We start from the raw sequence: 16,838 nt of genomic DNA, 5'->3' as shown, positions 1-16,838 counted from the left end.
CCGTCTCAAAAAAAAAAAAAAAAAAAAAAATTCACTTATCCATCTGGCGAGCCACTTAACATTATTATCTTCTATTACCATCAGAGTTGATAAATACACGATAGCATTGTCACACTACCATCCTCTGTGCCCATGGCAAGAGAATCAGTCATTAATCAACTTGTACACTTTCTTGCCAAATCTTGTACACTTTCTTGCCAAATCTAGATGGAGCCCCACAATTTCTTTTTTTCTTTCTTTTTTTTTTTTTTTTGAGACGGAGTTTCGCTCTTGTTACCCAGGCTGGAGTGCAATGGCACGATCTAGGCTCACCGCAACCTCCGCCTCCCGGGTTCAGGCAATTCTCCTGCCTCAGCCTCCTGAGTCGCAGGCATGTACCACCATGCCCAGCTAATTTTTTGTATTAGTAGAGACGGGGTTTCACCATGTTGACCAGGATGGTCTCGATCTCTTGACCTCGTGATCCACCCGCCTCGGCCTCCCACAGTGCTGGGATTACAGGCTTGAGCCACCGCGCCCCGCCCTTCTTTTTTTTTTTTTTGAGACAGAGTCTAGCTCTGTCGCCAGGCTGGCGTGCAGTGGCGCAATCGTGGCTCACTGCAACTTTCGCCTCCTGGGTTCAAGTGATTCTCCTGCCTCAGCCTCCAGAGTAGCTAGGACTACAGGTGCATGTCACCATGCCTGGCTACTTTTTTTTTTTTTTTTTTGTATTTTAGTAGAGACGGGGTTTCACCATCTTGGCCAGGATGGTCTCAAACCCTTGACTTCGTGATCCGCCTGCCTCGGCCTCCCAAAGTGCTGGGATTACAGGCGTGAGCCACCACACCAGGCCAGTGACCCACCATTTTTTTTAAACATGGCACCCACGTATGACTGGAATTAGCTCCCAAGATAAAATCCGTTACCATTCTTGTTTAGGCACTCCGGATGCAAGGATAAATACACAGAACTCATAGCTGAGGGTGGGATGCAGAAATATAAATATCAACACTTGTGCCATGAGATCAGGTGACAAGTTGCTGACTAACTTAGAGTGGTGAATTTAGCATTTCTTTCATAGCACGAGGATGCCCAGCTCTCTTGAGTTCCTTAGACCATGGTTTTTGTCAGTGACTCTTGGTTGACCTGCTCAGAACACTGTGCAAGTATATGTGGAATGTCTACTTCAGTATTGTCACCCATGTGCCCTAGCATGTTTGTGTACCAAGTCACAGATGTGCTTTCATTTTGAGCAACTTGCAAAACTTATGTTTACTACAGCTGGAGTTAGCAAAGTCGCTCAGGCAGGCTGTTGAGCCCAGCAGATCATTTGTTATAAGATACAGAGGCTTGCTGGGGCATGGGGTATAATACGACAATGTACTATTTTATTTTATCTTATTTTGTTCGTTTGTCTTTTCAGACAGAGTTTTGCTCTTGTTGCCTAGGCTGGAGTTCAATGGCGCGATCTCAGCTTACTACAGCCTTTGCCTACCAGGTTCAAGGGATTCTCCTGCCTCAGCCTCCCAAATAGCTGGGTTTACAGGCATGAGCCACCAAGTCTGGCTAATTTTTGAATTTTTTTTTAGTAGAGACAGGGTTTCACCATGCTGGTGTTGAACTCCTGACCTCATGTGATCCACCCACCTCGGCCTCCCAAAGTGCTGGGATTACAGGTCGAGCCACTGCGCCAGGCCGACAACATACATGTTGTCATACTATGTTTGTATTTCGGTACATGGGAAAGTGTATGCATGGCCGGGTTTGTGGCAACCCTTACACTTTCCTAGTCAGAGATGTAACCATATAAGCCACCTGTTTATAGGCCCAGGGTTGTGTTTTAAGAGAACTAGGTGTGTCTCTGTTTGGCTTAACATTACATTTGATTTTCACTTCAAAGTACAGAGGATCTGTTTCATTGCACTTGTCATTAGTCTAATCTGCTGATTTAAAAGTAGGTATTAATTTAATATCCAAACTGGGATGGCTAAGAGACATCGCAGGTAATTAAAAGGTTCTAATTAGAGACACCTAAAAACATTTTGAGACATTGTATTCTGGACTCTTTAAAATATACTAGACAATATGGAGCAATAGTCCTTTCACTTCAACAAGGGCTTGTAACATAGGTGCCTGGAAGGGAACAATGACTAGGAAATTGTAACATTTTTTTCCAGAGACTGTTGCCATTATGATTTTTGCAGGATTTACTCTAAAGAAAGCAATAGACACAGAATAGAACTTAATAGAATGAATAGAACAGAGAGGGGAAAAATAGCAGACAATGTTTTGTAGACAGCTCCACAAATCCCTGAGCCCAACTTCTCTCTAAAATTGCCTCTCTGGCTTGTAACTATCCATTCCATCAAGCAAAGTGGTTTTATGAAAAGACAGCATAGGACCAGAAAGTTGTTCTTGCTTTATAGACTTTTGTTGTGACTCAAGCCATTGTTAATAAATAATGCAAAGCTAGGTAGTCTGAGAAGTGATATCATTGGAAGAACAATCTAGGAATACAAGGAACTCTGCATTTGTGAAGAGTTGAGCTACTGACCATCAATAAAATATGCATTTCAAATAATTTGCCTGAATCAACCTGGTAGTCCACAGGGTTAAATGTTTTTGAAACAATCGTTCCAAATTGTGGGTACAATTTAAAACTAATTTTCCCATTAATATATGTTAGCTGAATGCATTATCAAACCTCTAATCTCTGTTCTTTGCCATCTACTTTGAGACATTACAGTAATTCAGGCAAGATTCTGTAGCCACAGACATATATATGAACTTGGAATTTTTCAGAAAAGTTAAGGCCGATGCAGTGGCTTATGCCTGTAATCTTAGCACTTTGGGAGGCTGAGGTGGGAGGATCACTTGGGGCTAGGAGTTTGAGATCAGCTTGGGCAATATGGCCAAACCCCGTCTCTAAAAAAAATACACAAATTACTGGTGTAGTGCTGTGCACCTGTGGTCCCAGCTACTAAAGACGGTGTGTGGCGGAGGCGGGGAGGGGAAGCTGTGTGTTGAGGGGGCGGTGAGGCTGGAGGATCGCTTGACACCAGGAGGTAGAGGCTGCAGTGAGTTGAGATCGCGCCACTGTACTCTAGCCTGGGCAACAGAGTGAGATCCTGTCTAAAAAATAAAATAAATCTGATTGTGATAGAAACTCAATAGAGAAGTACTGAAAAGTCACTGCTTCTTTATGTAATAATAGTGAGGTGCGCCTTTTATTTGGAACTTCAGGTGCCTTAGTAATACTGTAAATAGCAGCGCAAGAGGTAAGTGGGAGTCAAATGACATCATCCTGAGTCCAAAGGGATTGAGTATTGCTGTTAAATCAAACAGCCACCTGCAAGACGCAGTTCCAAGGATGTAGTTCGCAGTGAGTTTTCAGACCTGGATGATGTATGTCGCGACAGACGACTGAGGCAGCTCTCCACTTCCCCTCATCCAAGGGGAGGGAGGGACCCGATCATCTGCATTGTTAACAAGAGCCTCCCCTTCTCTCCAGGTGACCCCGAGGTCCGGACCACACTACGAAATACGGATCCAGATTTTAAAGGCCTTCGAATCCAAACTCCTGGTGTTACAAAGAGCCCACGGGGTGAAATGAGTTGTTTACCGTTTGATAGCTAATCGCAGATCTGCTCTCTTACTCCCACTTCCAAGACCCCGGAATCTACGGGCGTTGGAGAAGACCCCTGCTGAAATAGTCCAGAAAAGCTTTTTGGGGGAGTTTGTGACCCCTGGTCCCCCAGCCCCGGGTAAGAAAAGGGCCGTGAACTTGCATTGCGAGCTGGTCTCTCCCTCACACCACTTCTGATGTCCCAAAATACAGGGAGAAAGTTACCCGCCCCGGGCTGCGGCGGGGCCTGCTGCTCCGCCCCGCGCTGGCGGGCGCGCTCCACACTGGCCGCCGAGCGGCGAGCGCGGGACTCGGCGGCGGGCGGCGGGCGGCGGGCGGGGAAGGCGCGGGGCGTGGTTTGCCGCTTTCCGAGCGCTAAGGAGCGGAGCGCGCTCAGCTGCGCCCAGAGCCTTCGGCTGGACCTGAAAAAGCGAGAGGGAGAGCGAGCAAAAGGCGCGATCCAGGGAGCCAGGCAAGCGGGGCGCCGACTTTGGGCGGCCCCGGCCCGCGCCCTCGCCTCTCGGCCGGGCGGAAGGTGGGTGAGCGCGGCCGCGGGGCCCCAGTACCCCGGTGCGCCCAGAAGAGAGCGGGAGGGAGGGGAAGGGGCGGGGGCGAGGGAGTGAAAGATCCCCGAGCAGGGGGCGGGGGGCGGCGGGAGCCGGGAACCGACCCGGTGCCGGGGTCCTAGCCGGGCCTCGGGAAACTTTGCTTGGGTGGGGAGAGCGGGGTGCGTGGAGGGCGCCGCAAACTTGTCAGCGGGCGGGGCGCTCCGGGGATTGGAGCGAGCGCCAGCGGGTGGCGTTTGTCTCTCCGGGTTCTTTGTGTCACCTCCGGGCCCCAGCCCGCCGGTCTGCCCGGCTCGGGCAGGCGCTGCGCGGGAGGCTGTGCCCGGGTGCCCCGGCCACCCCCTCCCCGGCCCAGGCCCCGGGGCTCGGGGGCCGCTGATTGTTTTCATTCCTCGCGTCACGCCTGGGCGGGAAAGATTTTGAATGCCGCGTGAGCTGGAAGGCGGACAGCTGCGGCGCAGAGATTGCAGGATCGTGGGCGGTGCGGGGCTCGCCGGGGGGACTAGGGGACCCGAGGGCCGGGGCGCACCCGGGCTGGAGGGGGCAAGGGGACGGACGGACCGGGCACTGGAGAGGCGGCGGCGGGCGGGACAGCCTAGCGCCTCCGCGGGGGCGGGGGCTCTCGGACGCTGGGATTATAATTCCATTTTGATTGCTTGGGGTCTTTGTTGTCTGAAATTGCCTTTAGGGTCTGACGGTGGCACCTTCTCCTCCTTAGGTTATTTTTCTTCTGTCCAAAAGGGCGGGGCGGGGGCTGTGTATGGCATTAGTGCTACTGGGAACGTTAGCGCCTGATGTGATGGAGGCTGAGAAGTCCCGTGTAGCATTCGCGTTTGTGGACGCCTGCTGTTTCCGAAAGTTATTTCCCCCTCCCTCGGTGAAAGGGAGCGTCTGAGCTGGACGCCGCAGGCGCGATTGTGTACAAGCACCAGCAAGTCGGAGCCAATTCGTGAGGGTTCTTTCGCGCGGCTCCACTCTTGGCATCGCCTTTTTTTTTTTTTTTTTTATTTTTTTTTTTTTTTTTTTTGGGTTTCTTTGATTTGAAGCAACTTTCGTCTGCTTTTCTAAAAGTTCCGAAGGCTTCGTTGCAGATACTATGTGGCCATGCTCTGATGGGTTCGATCACTTTTAGAGGTGGGGAATACAATGAAGCCATGCCGGGCCACACCTGCCCTTCTCACCACTCCAGTACCTGCCACTGAGACATTGTAAACAGATTCAGGGGAGAGCGTTCAGCTTTTATGGGATGGAATATTTGGTGTGTTTTCATGCTTTAATGCATGACTCCTTCTCTAAGTTGTCTTTCTGGAAAGCTGTGGAGACTCTCGAGGGCTTTTCCTGAGATAATTACTGAACGGCTTTAGCCTGGCCAGCCCCCTGGGGCGGTGGGAACAGGTGTAATCCTCATTAAGGTTTTTTCGTGGTGAAGACTGGAGATATCAAAATAAGTAAGAAGTGGAAATGTTAAGGTCTTTGTCCATATGTTTGAATTAACAAAGCTTTATCTGAATTAAAAAAAAAAAACAACCCACTAGCTAGCCTTAAAATTGTTTGAAAAATCATGTGAATAAATTCACCCAATTAAATTTTTTTTAAAGCATTTCAGTGGATTCGGGTTAATTGTGTTGTAGGATATTGCAGGTTGTTTAGAGAACTGAGTCACAATGAGGTCATTCTGAGTAGTGCTCTCACTAGGGTAAGGTGAGAGTTAATGTAAAATTTAAAAACGGAATGAATCACATTTTAAGTAAGGGAATGAGTGAAAAGCGATTTACTCATTTTTGTTTTTCTTTTTTTTTTTTTGAGACGGAGTCCCGCTCTGTCACCAGACTGGAGTGCAGCGGCCTGATCTCGGCTCACGGCAACCTCTGCCTCCCAGGTTCAAGTGATTCTCCTGCCTCAGCCTCCCATGTAGCTGGGATTACAGGCACGAATCTCCACGCCCAGCTAATTTTTTGTGTTTTTAGTGGAGACGGGGTTTCACCATGTTGGCCAGGACGGTCTTGATCTCCTGACCTCGTGATCCACCTACCTTGGCCTCCCAAAGTGCTAGAATTACAGGCATGAGCCACTGCGCCTGGCCTCATTTTTCATTACTATATTTTTTGTTACTTATATGTTTTAAATATGTATTTTCAATAATTTCACAAAGTTATTCATTTACTCAAACTCCTACACATACCAGCCACTGTGCTGGCTTCTGGGGATCTGAATAATTATAATAGTTACCCCTTATAGAATGCTTATTTTGTACCAATAGATACTTTACGTAGATTACCTTTTTACCTTTTTCATCTGTAAATACTTATTGAGTACCCACAATGTATTATGCTAGCTGCCAGGGTGATAGTGGTGCACAAGACAGCCATGGTTTCCTGCCCTTATCTAGGTGAGGAATATAGGCAGGAAATAAAACATATTGCTAAACTAATCGCAGGTTTTGAAAGGTAAATCAGATCACATAATTCTTCTGTTCAAACCCTCCGTAGCTTCTCATGTCTCTCTGACTGAATGGCAAAGCCCTGACAGTGGCTTCCAGAGCACACCTCTTTTGGTTTCCCTGCTTCTCTGTGCCGTTACCTTCCTATCTTATCTGCTGCTCGAGTGTCTGCAGACAAACTAGCTGTCTTGCTGCATGAGGGCCTTTGGACTTGCTGTGCACTGCCTAGAATGACCCTCTGGCCCGTATCTCTCATGGTTCTCTTGTTGACCTGACCCCCTTCACTTCTTTACTTGATGTTATTTTTATCAGTGAGCCTTCACTAACCCCCAAATTTAAAATCACAACCACTCTCGCAACTCCCATTCCTCCTTTCATAAGTTACTATTGGCCGGGCGCGGTGGCTCAAGCCTGTAATCCCAGCACTTTGGGAGGCCGAGGCGGGTGGATCACGAGGTCAAGAGATCGAGACCATCCTGGTCAACATGGTGAAACCCCGTCTCTACCAAAAATACAAAAAATTAGCTGGGCATGGTGGTGCGTGCCTGTAATCCCAGCTACTCAGGAGGCTGAGGCAGGAGAATTGCCTGAACCCAGGAGGCGGAGGTTGCGGTGAGCCGAGATCGCGCCATTGCACTCCAGCCTGGGTAACAAGAGCGAACCTCCGTCTCAAAAAAAAAAAAAAAAAAAAAAAAAGTAGTTACTATTTTTCCTCCATAGTCCTCATGGCTGTCTACCATATAATATGTGGCTTGTTTATTGTCTGTCTTCTTCAGGAGATTGTATCCTCCTTCAGAGCTGGATTAGAGCTGTTTTATTCACTTTCGTAACTTGAGAATCTGGAACAGTAATTGGCAATAACTTGAATGAATGTAGAGTGGAAAGAAGGGTACAACAGAATACTGAGACATAGAATAACCGAGGCCTCCTATAATACTGGTGAGAAGGCTTCTCGGTGGAAGTGGCGTTTAACTGAGACTTGAAGATGAGAAGGAGCTAGCCATGTTGTTGTGGCATAAGAGGTTGTAGAGAGGAGACAGGAATGGAAGAAGATCAGGCAGAGAGATAGCATGCTCAGAGGCCTTGAGGCAGGAAAGAGCTTGGCGGTGTGTGGATTTGTTGGAACTGAGAGGTCATTGAGGCTGAGCACTGTGGAGTCAAGGGAGGGTGGGACTAATGACAGAGTGGAAGTCAGGTGTCAGATCATGCAGGGCCTTTCTGGAGAAATTAACATTGAATCCTCACATATAGCCTATTAGCCCATTTTGTGGTTTTAAAAAACTGGGCATCAGGAGATTGAATAACTTTCCGAGATTATGCTATGGGTGAGTGGCAGAGCCTAGAATATAAAGGCAGGCTTGCAGACTCTAAAGGACCTGTATTTGACCATTATGTCAAGATCAAAAGACCTAGTCCCTCTCCTGACGAAGCTATTAGTCTAGTGGGAAGACAAGCTATTGCAGTATACACACATGCTCCTGGGGGCTGCGAGAAGAGGGAAGCACCTCATCCTGCCTGGGAGTGGGGCAGGCCAAATTGGAAACGGTAAAACCATTTTTTCTTTTTTGAAATTATGAAATATTTCAGATAGGCAACATCTTGGTTAAGAAATAATATATATATTTTTTTGAGACAGAGTCTCGCTCTTGTTACCCAGGCTGGAGTGCAATGGCGTGATCTCGGCTCGCCGCAACCTCCGCCTCCTGGGTTCAGGCAATTTTCCTGCCTCAACCTCCTGAGTAGCTGGGATTACAGGCACGCGCCACCATGCCCAGCTAATGTTTTGTATTTTTAGTAGAGACGGGGTTTCACCATGTTGACCAGGATGGTCTCGATCTCTTGACCTCGTGATCCACCCGCCTCGGCCTCCCAAAGTGCTGGGATTACAGGCTTGAGCCACCGCGCCCGGCAAGAAATAATATTAAATGCAATAGCCTATTCTCTGAGTACTTACGATATATTCACTTTTTAATTTAATTTTCTTTTTTTTTTTGAGATGGAGTCTCGCTATGTCACTCAGGCTAGAGTGCAGTGGTTATTTCAGGTCACTGCAGCCTCCGCCTCCCAGGTTTAAACAATTCGCTGCCTCAGCCTCCTGAGTAGCTATAATTACAGGTGTGTGCCACCATGCCCTGTAAATTTTTTGTATATTTAGTAAAGATGGAGTTTCACCATGTTTGCCAGGCTGGTCTTGAACTTCTGACCTCGTGATCCACACGCCTTGGCCCCCCAAAGTGCTGGGATTACAGGTGTGAGCCACCGTGCCTGGCTTTTCTTTTTTTTTTTTTTTTGGGACGGAGTTTCGCTCTTGTTACCCAGGCTGGAGGGCAATGGCGTGATCTTGGCTCACCGCAACCTCCGCCTCCTGGGTTCAAGCAATTCTCCTGTCTCAGCCTCCCAAGTGACTTGGATTATAGGCATGCATCACCATGCCCAGCTAAGTTTTTGTGTTTTTAGAGAAACAGGGTTTCACCGGGTTAGCCAGGATGGTCTCGATTTCCTGACCTTGTGATCCGCCTGCCTTGGCTTCCCACAGTGTTGGGATTACTGGTGTGAGCCACTGAACCTGGCTGAGAAGTTTTTGACTTATGTATAGGCCTGTGAAACTGCCTCCCTCCAGCCCCTTGCTGTACCCTAAATCCCTTTCCTCGTATAGCCAATGATAGATAACTTTCTGACTCTGTGGATTAGTTTGCATTTTTAGAATTTTATGTACATGGAATCATGTAATAAGTTCTCTTCTTTGCCTAGCTTTTTCTTAGCATAATTATTTTGAGACTCACCCGTATTGTATTAATAGTTAATTCCTTTTTATTGTTAAGTAGTACAACATTGTACTGATGGACAGTTCATTTATCTTTTCACGCATTGATAGATGTTTGGACTGTTCTGGTTTTGGACTATTAAAACTAAAGCTGCCGTGAACATTATACACAGTCTTTATATGCATATCTTTCATTTCCACTGGGTAGATACCTAGGAGTAGAACGACTAGATTCTATGGTAGGTATATGTTTAACTTTTCAAAAACTGTACTTTTCCAAAGTGGTTATACAGTAGAACCAAAATAGCCTGTGAGGGTTCCAGTTGCTCCAAATCTTTGCAAACAATTGGGGTGGTCAGGCTTTCATAGCCATTCTTTTGGGTGTGTAGGTACCTCATTGTGGTTTTAATTTCTGTTTCCCTGATGGCTAATGACATTGAGCACTGTTTCATATGCTTATTTACCATGCGTATCTTCTTTGTTGAAGTGTCTGCTCAAATTGTTTGCCCATTTTCTTGTGGTTTCCTTATTACTGAGTTTTGAGAGTTCTTTGTGTAATCTGGGTGCAAGTCATTTATCAGGTATAAGATTTGCAAATATTTGCATTCAGTCTTGTCTTAGTCCATTTTGTGCTGCCATTACAGAATACCACAGATTGGGTAATTTATAATGAACAGAAATTTATTGGCTCATGGCTCTAGAATCTGGGAAGTCTAAGATTGAGGAGGGGGCGACATCTGGTGAGAGCATTTTTGCTGTATCACTACATGACAGAAGGGCAAAGAGAGGGTGAGAAACATGCAAAATGGAGCTGATTTATTCTTTTTATTTTATTTATTTAAGACACAGCCTCACTCTGTCACCCGGGCTGAATTGCAGTGACACAATCTTGGCTCATTGCAACCTCTGCCTCCCGGGTTCCAACGATTCTTGTACCCAGCCTCTCGAGTAGCTGGGATTATAGGTGTATGCCACCACACTGGCTTTTTTTTTTTTTTTTTTTTTTTTTGTATTTCTAGTGGAGACAGGGTTTCATTGTGTTGCCAGGCTGGTTTTGAACTCCTGGCCTTAAGTGCTCTGCCCACCTTGGCCTCTGAAAGTGCTGGGATTGCAGGCATGAGCCATTGCACCCAGCCTATTTAATTTTTTGAGACAGAGCCTTGTTCTGTTGACCAGACTGGAGTGCAGTGGCTCAATCTCAGCTCACTGCAACCTCTGTCTCCCAGGTTCCAGCAATTCTCCTGCCTTAGCCTCCTGAGTGGCAGGGACTCCAGGTGCATGCCACCAAACTCCCCCTGATTTATTCTTTTATAAGGAACCCACTCCTACAATGATGGCATAAATCCATTAATGAGAGCAGAGCCTTCGTAACCTTATCACCTGATAACGTTCCACCTCTTTGGGAGGTGGAGGTGGGTGGATCACCTGAGGCCAGGAGTTCGAGACCAGCCTGGCCAACATGGTGAAACCCCATCTCTACTAAAAATACAAAAAAAAAAAAAAAAAAAAAAATTAGCCAGGCTTGGTGGTAGGTGCCTGTAATTCCAGCTACTTGGGAGGCTGAGGTGGAGATTGCGCCATTGCACCCTAGCCTGGGTGACAAAAGCAAAACTCCATCTCAAAAACAAAACAAAACAAAACAAACACAAAAATTAGCTGGGTGTGGTGGCACGTGCCTGTAGTCCCAGCTACTCGGGAGGCTGAGGCAGGAGAATCACTTTGAACCTGGGAGGCGGAGGTTGCAGTGAGTCACCACTGTACTCCAGCCTGAGTAACAAGAGTGAAACTCTGTCTCAAAAAAAAAAAAAAAGTTCTATGTCTTAATACTGTAATATTGTAACAGTATTGCCTCTTAATAATATAGTGGCAGTTAAATTTCACCAGAGTTTTGGAGGGGACATTTAAACCATAGCAAGTTTATTACATTCTCTCAACAATATCTTTTGAGGACACTGTTCTTAATTTTGATGATGTACAACTTGTCAATTTATTCTTATGGATTGTACTTTTAGTATTATATCTAAGAAATCTACTTCATTCAAAATCAAAAAGGCTTTCTCCTATGATGTTTTTCTAAAATGTTTGAAGGTTTTGGTTTGACATTTAGGTTCATCTGCTTTGAGTTAATTTTTGTTTATGGTGTGAAACATGGGTGGAAGTTTACCCCACCTATGCGAGGAACATTTGGTAATTTTTGGAGGCAGCGTCTGGAGACCATGTCTGGTATAGGGACGAGAGGCATGTATTCCTGGCATCTAGTGGGCAGAAGTCCAGGATGCTGCTAGATACCCTACAATGGATAGGTGAGAGCCTCTCGGTTATTCAGCCAAAGTGTTAGCAGTGTCACGGTTGAGATGCCCTCGGCTTGAGGTTTGTCAGCTTTATTGACCTCCATGCACTAACTGTTGGCTTCATTGATATTGTTTAATATTTTTCCATTTTCCCTTTAATTGAGTTTCACTCTAATCTTTATTTTTTTTTTTTTTTCTACTTTACTTTTGGGTTCAATTTGTTCTTATTCTAGTTTCCTTAGGTCATTGATTTGTGACTTTTTTTTGTTTGATATAGGTGCTTAGTCTTTTAAATTTGTTCCTCAGTACTACTTTAGTGCCATCTCACAAATTTTGATATGGTGTGATTTTATTTTTATTCAGTTTAAAATACTTTTAGGCCGGGCGCGGTGGCTCAAGCCTGTAATCCCAGCACTTTGGGAGGCAGAGGCGGGTGGATCACGAGGTCAAGAGATCGAGACCATCCTGGTCAACATGGTGAAACCCTGTCTCTACTAAAAATACAAAAAAAAAAAAAATTAGCTGGGCATGGTGGTGCGTGCCTGTAATCCCAGCTACTCAGGAGGCTGAGGCAGGAGAATTGCCTGAACCCAGGAGGCGGAGGTTGCGGTGAGCCGAGATCGCGCCATTGCACTCCAGCCTGGGTAACAAGAGTGAAACTCCGTCTCAAAAAAAAAAAAAAAAAACTTTTAAAATTTAAATTACAATTTATTTTATTTTATTTTTTTTTGAGATGCAGTTCTCCTTTCTGTATTGCATTTTTTAAAAGAAGGAGGTCACTATATGCAGCCTGCAGTAAAGAAGTGGATGCCACTCCTTGGAGGATATTATATTTTTTTTCCATTGTAACTGTCTTTGCCTTTTAATCAAGGTGTTTAGACATTTATACTTAAAGCAATTATCGATGTAATTAGATTTAAATCTAACATCTTATCATTTTCTTTTTTTCCTCATCTGCTCTTTGCTTTCTTTTACTGTTTTTGGATTACTTGAATATGTTTTATAATTCTATTTTATAGCCTTATGCTTATTAGCTATCATTATTTTGTTAATTTATTATATTTCTTATTTTTACATTTTATTTATTTCATTTTTAGACAGAGTTTCTCTCTGTTGCTTACATGGTAGCTTTGACCTACTGGTCTCAGCATCTCAAGTAGCTGGAACTACAGGTGTGTGCTGCCACACCTGGCTAATTTTTGTATTTGTAGTAGAGAAGAGGTTTCACCGTGTTGGCCAGGCTGGTCTCCATCTCCTGGCCTTAAGTGATCTGCCCGCCTCAGCCTCCCAAAGTGCTGGGATTACAGGCATGAGCCACCGTACCCTGACCTCTTTTCTCTCCTTTCTTTTCTTCTTCTGTCTCTCTTTCTCCCCTCCCCCTTCCCCTTCCTCCCCTTCTTCCCCTTCCTCCCCTCCTTCTTCTTCCTCTCCTCCTTCCCCTCCTTCCCCTCCTTTTCCTCCCTTGCTGGAGTGTTGCAACTTCTGCCTCTCTGGCTCAAATGATCTACCTGCTTTGGCCTCCCAGAGTACTAGGATTATAGGTGTGAGCCACTGTGCCTGACCTAGAAACTAATTTTCTTGAACTCAATCCTTAATTGCTTTAATTTTCCAGGAAAAAGAAAAAAAAATACTAAATCCATGAAATTATCATAGAGCAAACCATTGCTGTAATAGAAACATATTTTATTTTTAAAATACGTATTCTGCTTATGTATAGAACATATTTTAGAATACAGCAGAGTGTTACAATATTCAGAGCACCTCACTGGAGAACCCTCCCCTCCAGATAGGCTCTGCAGGGTGCATTGCCTCCTTTTCTTTCCTTTGGGCTCCATTAGGAAGGGAGAGGTGAATGGGGAGAAGGAAATCTATCTTCCTGTGTTGACATTTTCCAGACCCTGAGAAATGTTGAGTTGAAAGATAAGTGTGAAAGCATCTCTTTCTTTTGATGGTGTGTGAGATGAAAAATGCTTGCTAATAGCTCCTTAGGTCAAAGTAACACATTTGACAAAAAGGGGCCTCAAGCTTTTGCTCGTCAGTGTCCATATTTGATTGGAAAGTTCAATCTGAGATGCGGTGCTTAGATTTTTCTAGAATCTGCCAATTACTTGTTGCTCTGGTTTCAGCTGACTTTAGTCTCCCTTTGGCTACTACCATTGTGTGCAGTTTGTTATAAGTGACTAGCTCTTCTCTATCGTGCTGTGTAAATGCACCCCTCTTTAATACATTCAACGAATTATTTTTTAAATACTTATTGAATCTGGGCTCTGACCCACAGATGAAAGTCAATGTCCCTTGCCACTAGCAAGCTGTCTAGAAGCAGAAAGGCCCATTAGCATGGGAACATCTCAATGGGGTGATTGGAGTCCCTGCAGTGGGGACGTGAGCAGGGCAAAGCATGGTCAGCTAGGACAGTGGTTCTCAAAGTAAGGCCCAGGGACCAGGAGCAGCAACCTATTGACTATACCTTGACAGTGGGGCCCAGCAGTCTGTGTTTAATAGGCCTTCTAAGTGATTCTAATGCATGCTCCAGACTGTGAACCATGGGCATAGAGGATTAGATGATCTCTGAGATTTTTTTTCAGCTCTTGAAGTCTATGCATATGGTTAAGAAATGTGATATTTACCCCACTGTATTTTAAGAGCATTAGTTGGCACTAATATCATATAAAACATTAATTGCAATGTAGGCTGGGCACCATAGCATATGCCTATAATCCCAGCGTTTTGGGAGGCTGAGGCAGGAGGATCACATGAGCCCAGGAGTTTGAGACCAGCCTGGGCAACATAGTGAGACCCCCATCTCTTAAAAAAAAATTAGCTGGGCTATGGTGGTGCATGGTTGTGGTCCCAGGTAGGTACTAGAGAGGCTCAGGTGGGAGAATTGCTTGAGCCTGGGAGATTGAGGCTGCAGTGAGCTGGGAGACACAGCGAGACTCCGTCTAAAAGGAAAAAAAGAAATGTAGGTAAAACAAATTCAGTTTTACTCTATGTGTTGCTGAAGTGAGCCCAGTAAAACAAATTCAAAGTGATGCAGTTATGTTTGACAGTGGAGTAACAGTAAATTGGATTTAAAATTTCTTATGAAAACTTTCAAATAGATTCGAAAACAGAGATAATAGTAAAATGTACCATCACGAAACAATTACCCAGAATAAATATTATTAAATCCTATCAATCTGTTTTTACCCATGTCCTCATATATCCCCCCTGTGCTGGATTATTTTGAAGAAAATTTCATCCGTCATTATCATTTTATCTTTAAATAATTGGATTTTAAATTATTTGAGATGTTAAGGTGCTAGAAATGAATTTGAAACGGAATCATATGTAGCCATTTCCTGGTTACCCTTACATTATAGATAAAACTTATCTGGAGCTAATTTACACAAAAGGTGGATAAAACAAAACAACAGGTGGACACATGTACATATATTCCTATTTGCATAAAATCTATTAAAAAGTATACTTTTTTTGTTGTTGAGGCAAGGTCTCGCTCTGGCGCCCAGGTGGGAGTGCAGTGTGGTGATCATGGCTCATTGCAGCCTCCACCTCCTGGGCCCAAATGATCCTTCAGCCTTGTGTTTCGATATTTTGCAGAGACGAGATCTCTCTATGTTGCCCAGGCTGGTCTCAAACTTCTGGGCTCAAGCAGTACTCCTGCCTCTGCGTCTCAAGGGGCTGGGATTACAGACGTGAACCACCGCGCCTGGCAAAAAGAAATATACTTGTCACTACCGTGAATACATTTTATTATAACATTTTATGTACTGTTATTATGTTAATAATATATGCATTATACTTGTAAATAATATTCTAGAATAGTAAGAAAGATATACATGCATACCCTGGCAAAATTGAATTGTTGCACTTGAATGGGAAATTTTAATCTGAAAGGCAGACTTTTTTTTATTTTTTATTTTTCAAGACTGAGTTTCGCTCTTGTTACCCAGGCTGGAGTGCAATGTCGCAGTCTCAGCTCACCGCAACCTCTGCCTCCTGGGTTCAGGCAATTCTCCTGCCTCAGCATCCCGAGTAGCTGGGATTACAGGCACGCGCCACCATGCCCAGCTAATGTTTTGTATTTTTAGTAGAGACGGGGTTTCACCATGTTGACCAGGATGGTCTCGATCTCTTGACCTCATGATCCACCCACCTTGTCCTCCCAAAGTGCTGGGATTACAGGCTTGAGCCACCGCACCCGGCAGTAATCTGAAAGGCAGACTTTTAGGAAGGTAGATATTAGAAGGTTTTGAAGGTTTGAAGTTTTTTTTTTTTTTTTTTTTTTATTTGAGACAGTCACAGTCTGTTGCCAGGCTGCAGCCTCCACCTCCTGGGTTCAAGTAATTCTCCTGCCTCAGCCTCCTGAGTGGAACTAGACATGCACCACCACACCTGGCTAATTTTTGTACTTTTAGTAGAGATGGAATTTCACTCTGTTGGCCAGGCTGGTCTCAAACTCCAGGCCTCAAGTGATCTGCCTGCCACTGCCTCACAAAATGCTGGGATTACGGGGATCGCCACTGTGCCTGGCCGTGGGGCAGATTTTTAACATGTAAACGAAGAATTCTCACTACTCATTTCAGCAGTTATGTTGCCTCATTTGGAAAGAAAAGGAAGAGCATGTGGGGATGCGTAATAAGTTTTAAAAATCCATTTGTCTTAGTGTGCTCCATGCCGTCCTCTTTTCAAGGTTAGAGATAACGCATTTAGTAGGAAATCAGCTTGTGGGATAGTTGGTGTTCGGAGAGGGGACAGAACTGATTACAGACATACCGCCTGTTTTCTCCTGCTTTTGCTTTGGAGGACAAGTTGTGGTATCCTCAGGAAAAGCTGATTGTATCACTCATGACTGAGATTTTCATCTTTAGCTGCTTCTGTGTGATAGGTGAATTAATGGGTCATACCATAGGAGTTAGCTAATTTCCTTTTTTTTTCACAGACACCTCATACAGGAGCTAATTTTCATTTAAAAATATCACTCAGAAGAAATTTTTATCTTAGCTGTATATTTCAACAATATAAATAAACTGTTTATGCCATACTCCCAAAACAAATAAAAAAAATCCCACAACTGAAATGCATATAAGCTATTACTACAGTATAATGGTGGGTTATGGCCAGTGTACAATGGGATTGTAGGTAGAATAATGCATATTAGAGCTTTTAGTTC

The 16,838-nt window shown here is 44.7% G+C and overlaps 1 protein-coding gene across 3 annotated transcripts in view; it reads left to right on the top strand.

Annotated features, from left to right (window-relative positions):
- The first annotated feature begins 3,964 nt into the window (after positions 1-3,964).
- LOC116528689 (nesprin-2-like) overlaps positions 3,965-16,838 on the top strand; it is a 187,489-nt gene continuing 174,615 nt past the window's right edge. For all 3 annotated transcript variants that reach the window (XM_032246105.1, XM_032246100.1, XM_032246104.1), the window contains exon 1: positions 3,965-4,139. The gene's annotated coding sequence lies outside the window, so the exon portion shown is untranslated. The remainder of the gene's footprint in view (positions 4,140-16,838) is intronic.

Source organism: Sapajus apella, unplaced genomic scaffold, assembly GCF_009761245.1.
Source record: "Sapajus apella isolate SASKATOON/1434 unplaced genomic scaffold, GSC_monkey_1.0 scaffold59, whole genome shotgun sequence".
In the NCBI taxonomy this organism is placed as follows: Eukaryota; Metazoa; Chordata; class Mammalia; order Primates; family Cebidae; genus Sapajus; species Sapajus apella.
Note: the sequence above shows the minus strand (reverse complement) of the source record. Positions and strands in the feature narration are given on the sequence as shown.